Source organism: Tupaia chinensis, unplaced genomic scaffold (assembly GCF_000334495.1).
Source record: "Tupaia chinensis unplaced genomic scaffold, TupChi_1.0 Scaffold145156_1, whole genome shotgun sequence".
NCBI lineage: Eukaryota > Metazoa > Chordata > Mammalia > Scandentia > Tupaiidae > Tupaia > Tupaia belangeri.
The window spans coordinates 307,491-317,395 of NW_006205016.1; the positions used below are offsets into that span (position 1 = coordinate 307,491).

Below are 9,905 nucleotides of genomic sequence, written 5' to 3' on the forward strand. Positions count from 1 at the left end.
TCTCTGGTATTTTGATTGGAATTGCATTAAACATGTAGATTAATTTGGGTAGAATTGCCATTTTGATCATGTTAATTCTGCCAATCCAGGAGCATGGGATGTCCTTCCACTTTTTTATGTCACTTTCAATAGCTTTTTTACTTTTTTTTAAAGAGGTTTTTGTTGTAGGGCACGTGCGCTCACCAGAGAGACAGAGAGAAACACAGAGACAGAAAGTGAGAAGTCACACCCGAAAGGGGATGGCCATGCTGCAGTCCCTTCTCCTCCATTCTCCTCTAGGGATCTTGGGCATGCAAGCACATGCACTGGCATAAGTTTCAGGCACCGTATCCAGGACTCGAACCACAGTGGACTACATGAGAGTTTAGAGACATAGCCATTACGCTAACTGCTGGTTCCTCCCAAATTTACTTTTCTAAGCCCTTCTACTCCCACACTCTCCTTCCACTTTGTCGTTAGTGTCCATATCAATTGTCAATTATGTCAACAATTATGTCCTCCAGTCTTTCAGTCTCTACCAAAGGGTGCAGACAGATGGTATATGTTAAGTTGAGACATACAATGTCTCTCTTTCATAGCCTGACTTGATTCACTCAGCAACAGATCTTCCATATTCATCCACTTTCTTTCAAATTCCAGGGACTTGTCTTTTGTGGCTGAGTAGTATTCCATGGAGTATATGTGCCACAATTTTTCAATCCATTCATCTGTTTCTGGACATTTGGGTTGGTTCTATGTCTTAGCAATCATGAATAAGGCTGCAATGAATATAGATGAGCAAGCGCTTTTCCGACTGAGTGCTCTCTTGTCCTTTTGGCAGATACCCAGGAGTGGAATTGCTGGATAATATGGTAGTTCTATTTGAAGGTCTTTGAGGAACCTCCATATTGTTCTCCACAGTGGCTATACCAATTTACACTCCCACCAACAGTGTAGGAGTGTTCTCCTTCCAGCACTATTTTTTTTTTTTAAGTCTTTGCTATTCTGACGGGTTAGGTGCTATCTCAATGAGGTTTTAATCTCCATCTCCCTTACAATGAGGGATGTTGAATATTTTTTTCATATGCTTTTTGGCTGTTCACATGTCTTCCTTAAAGAGTTGTTTACTCAGCTCATTTTCCCATCTTTTAATTGGGTTAATCATTTTCTTTCAGGCAAGCCGCTTGAGTTCCCTGTGTATTCTGGTTATCAATCCCTTGTCTGAGGCACAGTTAACAAAAATTCTCTCCCATTCCTAGGGTTGTCAATTCACACTAATTATAATGTCCTTTGCTGTGCAGAAATTTCCTAATTTGATGTAATCCCATCTATTTGGGGGATTATTGCCTGTGCTTTGGAGGTCTTGCTTAAGAATTCTTTGCCTACCCCAGTGTCTCCCAGAGTTTCCCTAGTGTTTTCCACAAGTAGTTTTATAGTTTGCAGTCTTAGGCTTAAATCCTTGATCCATTTTGAGTTTATTTTTTTTAAATGGGTACAGATAGGAGTTCAGATTCATCTTTGTGCAGGTGGATACCCAGTTTTTTCAGTGCCATTTACTAAAGAGGTTTTCCTTTTCCCACTGAATTGACTGGTATCCATTGTCAAAGATGAATTATCTGTTTGTTTTGGGATTTATTTCTGGGGTCTTTACTCTGTTCCATTGGTCCTCATGTCTGTTTTTGTGCCAATATCACACTGTTTTGTTTTTTCATAGCTTTGTAATATATTTTGGGGTCAGGAAGTGAGATACCACCCACTCCACTCTTCTTGTGCAGGATGATTTTGGCAATATGGGGTCTTTTATGATTCCAGACAATCCCCATGATTGTCTTTTCTAGATCTATGAAGAATATCTCTGGTAATTTGATAGGAATTGCATTAAATATGTAGATTAATTTGAATAAAATTGCCATTTTGATTATATTAATTCTTCCAATCCAGGAGTATGGGATATTTTTTCACTATTTTGTGTAATTTTTCATTTACTTCTTAAGATTTTTATACTTTTCTTTGTAGGGGTCCTTGACTTCATTGGTTAGATTTATTCCTAGGTATTTTATACTTTTTGTGGCTATGGTTGATGGGATTATTTCCTCAGTTCTATCTCTATCTGCTTGTTGTTAGTACATAGAAATGCTACAGATTTCTGTAAGTTTGTTTTGTATCCTGACACTTTACTGTATTCATTTATTACTTCAAGGAGTTTTTTCATGGCTATCTTTGGGTCTTGCATGTATATATTCATATCATGTGCAAATAGAGATAATTTCAACTCTTCTTTCCCTCTTTCAATGCCTTTTATTCTTTTTTCTGATCGCATTGGCTAGGACTTCCAGTACTATCTAGAATAAGGGTGGAGAGAGTGGGCAGCCTTGTCTTGTACCAGTTTTTAGTGGAAAAGCTTTCAGCTTTTCCCCATTCAGTATAATGTTAGCTGTAGGTTTTTCATAGATGGCTTTTTATTATGCTGAGAAATGATCCCTCTATGCTAATTTTCCTGAGTGTCTTAATCATAAAAGAATGTTGTACTTTCACAAATGCCTTTTCTGCATCAATTGAAATAATCATAAGGTTTTTAATCTTCTTTCTGTTAATATGGTGTATTATACTTATGGTTCTGTGTATATTGAACCACCCTTGCTTCCCAGGAATAAAGCCTACCTGGTCGTGATGAATAACCTTTCTTTTGTTTTTTTTTTTTGAGAGATTTTTTCGCTATAAGGCATGTGCGCTCGCCAGACAGACAGAGAGAGACATAGAGACAGAAAGCAAGAAATCACCCCCCAGGGGGGATGGTCATGCCACAATCCCTTCTCCTCCATTCTCCTCTCGTGATCTTGGGCACGCACGCACATGCGCCCGGCGTGAGTTTTAAGCCACTGGGTCTGGGACGCGAACCACGGTCGACTATGTGGGAGTCCAGCGGCATAGCCATTACGCTAACTGCTGGTTCCTATGAATAACCTTTCTTATATGATGTTGAATACAGTTAGCAGGTATCTTGTTGAGAATTTTTGTATCTATATTCATCAGGGATATAGGTCTGTAGTTTTCCTTTTTTATCGTATCCTTATCCATTTGGGGAATGAGGGTAATGGAGGCTTCATAAAATGAATTTGGAAGGGTTCCTCCCTTTAGGATCTCTAGAAACAGTTTGAGTAGAATGGAGGTTACCTCTTCTTTAAAAGTGCTGTAAAATGCAGTTGGGAGTTTATTTAATACTGATTCAATTTCATTGCTTGTTATAGGTCTATTCAGGCTTTCTATGTCCTCTTGAGTCAATCTTGGTAAATTATATGTTTCCAGAAATTTGTCCATCTCATCCAAGCTTTCTTCTTTGTTGCCATATAGTCACTCACAGCATCTTCAAATGATGTTTTTTCATTTCTATTATGTCTGTTGTAATGTTACCTAATTCATTGCGAATTTGATGTATCTGGTTCCTTTCTTCTTCTTGATTTTTCTAGCTAATGATGTGTTAATCTTGTTTATCTTTTCAAAGAACCAGCTTTTGCTTTCATTTATTTTCTGTATAGATCGTTTACTTCTATTTCATTTATTTCTGCTTAAATATTTATTATTCCTTTTCTCCTAGCATTTTTTTTAATTTTTTTTTCTTTTTGTTTTTTCAATTCCCTGAGGCATGATGTTAGGTTGCCCTGTTGCCACCTTTCCATCTTTTTCTTATGCAAACTAATTGCTATGAACTTCCCTGTTATGATTGCTTTTTCAGTGTCCTATAGATTATGAAAATTTGTATATTCATTATCATTTGTTTCCATGAATCTTTTTATTTCAGTCTTAATCTCTTCAGTAGTCATGAAGAAATTCAGAAGTAGGTTATTTAGTTTCCATGTATTTGTGTCTTTCGAGGATTTTTCCTGAGATTAATATCAAATTTAATTCCCTCATGGTCAGAGAAGATTCTGAATATAGTTTCTATGCCTTTGAATCTATAAAGGCTGTTTTTTTGCCCTATCATGTGATCAATCTTTGAGAAGGTATCATGTGGGGCTGAGAAAAAAGTGTATTTTGTGGTTTTGGGTGGAAAGTTCTATAGCTGTCTATCAAGTCCATCTGATTTATGGTATTATTTAGGTCCTCAACTTGTTTGCTCATTTTTTGACTCATTGACCTGTCAAAAGGAGATAGTGGGGTGTTGAGATTTCCAACAATCATTGTGTTACAGTCTGTCTCTTCTTTTAGATTTAATCGTCTTTCCTTTACATATTTGGGTGCTCCTCAGTTGGGTGCATAGATATTTATGAGCATTATATCTTCTTAGTGAATTATCCCTTTTACTGTTATATAATGCCCTTCTTTGTCTCTTTTTATGGTTTTTATCTTAAAGCCTCTTTTGTCCAAAGTCAGTAAAAAAACTCCCACTCTTTTTTGGTTTCCATTTGCATGAAATAACTTTTTCCAGTCCTTCACTTTTAATCTATGTATATCTTTATCCATGAGATAGGTTTCTTATAGGAAGCAGATGGAGGGCTTTGTATTTTTAATCCAGTCAGCCAGTCTGTGTCTCTTGATCAGAGAATTTAATCCATTGACATTTAACATTATTATCGATATTTCCAGACTTGTCCCTACCATTAATTTGGCCATATTCTTGGTTGTTTTTTGTTCTGTTATGTCTGTCTGTCTCTCTTTACTTTTCTTAGTATAGTACTCCTTTCAGACTTTCTTGAAGAGCTGGTCTGGAGTTGGTAAATTCTTCCAGGTTTTGTTTATTCAAGAACATTTTAATTTTCTTTTTCCATATGAAGGATAATCTTGCTGGGTATAGTATTCTTGGTTGGAATTTTTTTTTCATTTAACACTTTGAATATATTTCACCATTCTTTCCTTGTTTTCATTGTATTCAATGAGAGGTCTGGTGTTAGTCTGATGGGATAGCCTTTGTAAGTGATTTGAGGTTTCTCGCTTGCTAATCTTAGTATCTTGTCTTTGTAGTTTTTGCCAATCTAGCTATAATGTGCCATGGACAGGATCTTCTCGGATTGATTCTACTTGGGGTTCTTTGTATTTCTTTGGTCTGCATGTTCAAGTGGCTCTCTAGACTTGGAAAGTTTATTCCATAATTTCATAAAATAGCTTATCAATGTCTTTATTAGTTTCTTCACCTTCTGGAATACCACTTATTTGGGTGTTTGGGCGTTTCATGGTATCTAGTATTTTTCATATATTATCCTCATTTTCTTGGCTGTTTTCTCAATATTTTTAATATTTTTTTCTGGTCAGAAGTTTTGTCTTCTACTTCTGAGATTTGATCTTCTGCATGATCTAACCTGCTTTTAATACTTTTGAGGGAAGTTTTGATTTCCTGTATTACAGCCTTCATATCTAACAGTTCTGTTCGATTCTTATTTATGGTGTCCAATTCTTATTTCATATCATGGAAGGACTTCCTCATCTCCTGGGGCTCAACGTCTCTTTTCTCTTGCATCTCATATAATTTTGTTACCATAAATATTCTAAATTCTTTTTCTGGCATTTCGGTAATATCTTCTAATTTCTACCTATTTGTAAACAAGTTACAGTTTTCCCTTGCTGGAGATGTATTACTTGATTCTCTCATTCTTGAGGCTCTTCTCCAACTTTTAGTCATTTGGTAATGTATTCAGTTTTGGCTAATTTGTTAGAGAAGGATTCTGTAAATGTGCACTCGTGTGTTTCTCTTAAAGTGAAATCATTTGTTGCTATTTTCTCCCTTCTATTGTGTCCTCCAGTGTGGAAATCACAGGAGGAGTTTTGAAATTGGATTTATGAAGTTAAATTTCACTCTCTTTGTAACCACTACAGTGAGGTGCAAAGAAATCTTTAAAATTCACAATGTTCAGATGTTTAGCTAGTATGTACCTGGTCTTCTCTAGGTAGTGGGTAAAGTCTGACAAATAAGATTTTGGGGTTTCTTGGTTATGGATATTTGAATGCCTCTCTGTGTTTGGAAAGTTTTCTTCTAGGATTTCATGGAATAGTTTATCAATGCCCTTATGAATCTCTTCACTTTCTGGGATACCAATTTTTCAGTTATTTGGATGTTTAATGGCATCTAGTATTTCTTGTGCATTATTCTCATTTTGGGGAGGCTATTTTCTCAGCCTCTGTGGTGGATTTTTTCTAGGCCAATGATTCTGTCTTCTATATCTGTATGATCTAGTCTGCTTTTGCTACTTTCATAGGAGGTTTTGATTTCCTGTATTATACTCTTCATCGCTAACAGCTCCATTTGATCATTTTTTTATGGTGTGTATTTCCTCTTTCAGATCGTGCAAGAACTTCCTCGCCTCCTGGAAATTGTCAGCTCTTTTCTCTTGCAACTTCTGGAGTTCATTGTCTCTCTTCTCTGGCATCTCTATTAGCTTTGTCACTATGAGCATTCTAAATTCTTTATCTGACATTTCCATCAGTACTCTCTGTGGATGAAGAGGAGTTACTCTTTTCCCTTGGTGGAAAGGTATTTTTGTGCTTTCTCCTATTTCTTGGGTTCCTGTGGGGATTTCTGGTCATCTGATGGGTTGTGCATTTCTTCCTAATTCTTGAAGTTCAATCTGAGCATTCAAAGACATGCAAGAGGAAGTGATCTACAATCTCTCTTCCATTTAGTTTTTGATTCTTTGTGTGTCAGAGTCAGCAGTAATTGAATATTCTGACCCTAATACTCAGAAGTTTGTATACTGCTCACTTAGACCTGTCTAGATATTCAATGTGTGGAGGCTGAGAAGCCAAAGTAGGAAGCTAAATAAAAATAAAAAGAAAAGAGAAGTGGAAAGAAGAAAATTAAAAATTTTTAAAAAGCCAGAACAAAGGACAATAAAAAATTCATATTCTCATTTTTTAAAGTAAAAAATGAAAACCACGTGGTGTGCATGTGCTTTGCATGAAAGCAATATTTTACAGCTCAAGAATGGGCCTGGGTTTGTGCCTCTCCTAAATGGGAGCGGGGATGGCTGCACAGACGAAGTGAGGTATTGGCAGTGGAAAGGGTTTGGGGGGGAGGGGATGCGGAGTTATGGCCCGTCCCCGCTGCAGGGGCGAATAAAAAGCCTGCATGACAAGGGTGAGGGCGATAGGGAGAAAAGGTGGCCCAAGCGCCACAAGAGTATGATGGGGCTGTATGAGCTGGTGTGGCGGTTGCTGCACGCGCTGCTCTGCCTGCACCACATGCTCACCTCCTGGTTCCCCGATCGGTTGGGCACCTGGAACTGGATCTGGTGGCTCTGCCGTCACCGCTTCTGCTGCAGTCCTAGTGCTGCTGGGCTTCACGCTCCACAAGACCCGGTGTTGGTAGGAACCACCAGCAGCACCCGCACCCACGTGGGGGCCGGGCCTGGCTGCCCTCCACCCCTGGCTGCATTGGCTCTCAGACAGCCGTTCCTTGGAAAAACTGCTTGTGCACATGGGCCTGGCGATCACCGAGGAGCAAGAACCCAGCTTCTCAGACATCGCGAGCCTTGTGGTGTGGTGTATGGAGGTAGGTATCTCCTACATTAGCGTCTACGACCATCAAGGTATTTTCAAAAGAAATAATTCCAGATTGAAGGATGAAATTTTAAAATAACAGCAGGAACTTCTGGGCCTAGATTGTTCCAAATACTTACCAGAGTTTGGAAACAGTAATGGCAAAGATGATCAAGTTTTAAACTGCCATTCAGCAGTTAAGGCGCTGTCCCCAGAAGATGGAAAAGTAGATATTGTGAGAGCTGCTCAGTACTTTTGCCAGTTAGTAGGCCAGCAGCAAAAGAGAGCCACGGATTTGGATGTAAATATGCTAGACAGTTTACTTAGTTCAAATGGTTGTCCTGATCCTGATTTACTATTGAAGGTTGGTCCTCTGGGACCAGCAGTTAGCTAATGGCTATGTCGCTGGACTCCGATGTAGTCGACCGCGGTGGCTTAAAACTCACGCCGGGTGTGTGTGTGTGCGTGCCCAAGATCCCAAGAGGAGAATGGAGGAGAAGGGAATGTGGCATGGCCATCCCCCCTGGGGGTGGTTTCTCACTTTCTGTCTCTCTGTCTCTCTCTGTCTGGCGAGTGCACACGCCCTATAGCAAAAACCTCTGGGTTTGGTCCTCTGGGCAGCACATTAAGCTTTCTTCCCTGGCACATCAGATTGACTATTGTCTCTTTGCCTTCCCACCTAGACATCAGCTATGAGGACTTTTTATCTGCCCTTCATCAATATGCAACCTGTGAACAGCATCTGGGAAAGTAGTGATCCCTGATTGCATAACTTGACTTCAGGCTTTTGGAGTAAAGGACCCCAGTGACTCTGATGTTTACAAAACACCTATGAAACTCTGTACACACCTAGTTCATAATGCTCATAATTTATCAAGAAACACAAAAAAGTGTCTTACTTGAGTGAGTGTGTGCGTGTGTGTATGTGTGCATGTATGTGTATGGAAATAAACTTATAAATGAGGGAAGTATTGGAGAAGGAAATACATAGGCCTGCATCTTTGAGCAACTAGCAGCAGTGTTTTAGGACTGGAAATTTCAGATTTAAAGGCTTTAGCCTCACTTACTACCCTGATTTTGTGGGGAGAAGAGGATGACTAGAGCTGTTTCAGTGGTTGTTTTGGGGGAGGGGAATCATTTTTGTTCAGTTTTTCCTAGTGACCAAACTTTAATTTTTAAGAATAATATATTGATTTATTAAGTGGAAGCATTCAGAGTTTGAGGAGCTCCAGGGGAATGGAGTTCTGTGTTTCTCACATGTTAAAAACCTGCTTATCTTAGGAGCAGTGAGAATACCTGTCTTCAGATATCCGTCCATTTTCCTCTCTGACTTCTCTATAATCAAATAGTGCAACTTAAGAATGTTGCTCTGGTGTTCTGGGTCGTGGAAGATCATTTGAAAAGGAACTTGTAGTACAATGAAATGCAGAATTTAAAATTTTAAGTATCAGATTAGGCAGTTAAAAAAAGAAGGCATATAAGATATTGTTTTTAAAGGAAAATTTCCTTACAACTGAAAGAAAATTTTTATTTTTTTCTTTGTTTGGATAAACATTTAAGGAAAGTTACCAAGGCATTCCTTTCCTCAAAATAATCTGTTCCTGGGAACCAGCAGTTAGCGTAATGGCTATGTTGCTGGACTCCCACGTAGTCAACTGCGGTTCGCGTCCCGGACCCAGTGGCTTAAAACTCATGCCAGGCGCGTGTGGGTGCGTGCCCAAGATCCCGAGAGGAGGATGGAGGAGAAGGGATTGCAGCGTGACCATCCCCCCTGGGGGGTGATTTCTCGCTTTCTATCTCTATGTCTCTGTCTGTCTGGCGAGCGCACGCGTCCTATAGCAAAAAAACTTCTCCAAAAATAAATAAATAAATAAATAATCTGTTCCTGGGGACCAGCAGTTGGCGTAATGGCTATGTCGCTGGACTCCCATGTAGTCGACCACAGTTCACATCCCGGACCTGGTGGCTTAAAACTCATGCCTGGGGACCAGCAGGTGGCATGGTGGTTAAGGCGCTGGACATTCCCACATGGCCAACCATGGTTCAAGTCCCAGACCTGGTGTCTTGCTTTCTTTCTCTCTCTCTCTCTCTGTGTCTCTCTCTGGTCAAAATAAAATAAGCAAATGAATAAATAAATAAAATTAAAAGAAGAGAAAAAGGAAAATAAAAAGAATCTATTGAAAAGTTTTTGGGAAGCTTACCCTGTGGCCCAGGGGTTAAGGGAGCAGGATCCCACATGGCTGACTGTGCAATTTAAATCTTATAACAGTGACTTGAACAAACATGCCAGGCATATGTGTATGTATGCCTCAAATCCTCACAGGCTGGAGAAAGAGAGGAGAAAAGACTGTAATGTGACCATGCTCTATGGGTGGTGCTTTCTCCCTCTTCCTCCTTCCATGTATGCCTTCTGGCAAAATTAAAAAGAAAAGGTACTAGGGCCAGCAGGTGGCGTGGTG

At 39.3% G+C, this 9,905-nt stretch overlaps 2 pseudogenes; both read left to right on the top strand.

Annotated features, from left to right (window-relative positions):
- LOC102483785 (translationally-controlled tumor protein pseudogene) overlaps positions 1–9,905 on the top strand; it is a 214,533-nt pseudogene that overhangs the window by 139,872 nt on the left and 64,756 nt on the right.
- On the top strand, positions 7,077–8,569 carry LOC102482519 (dehydrodolichyl diphosphate synthase complex subunit NUS1-like; annotated as a pseudogene).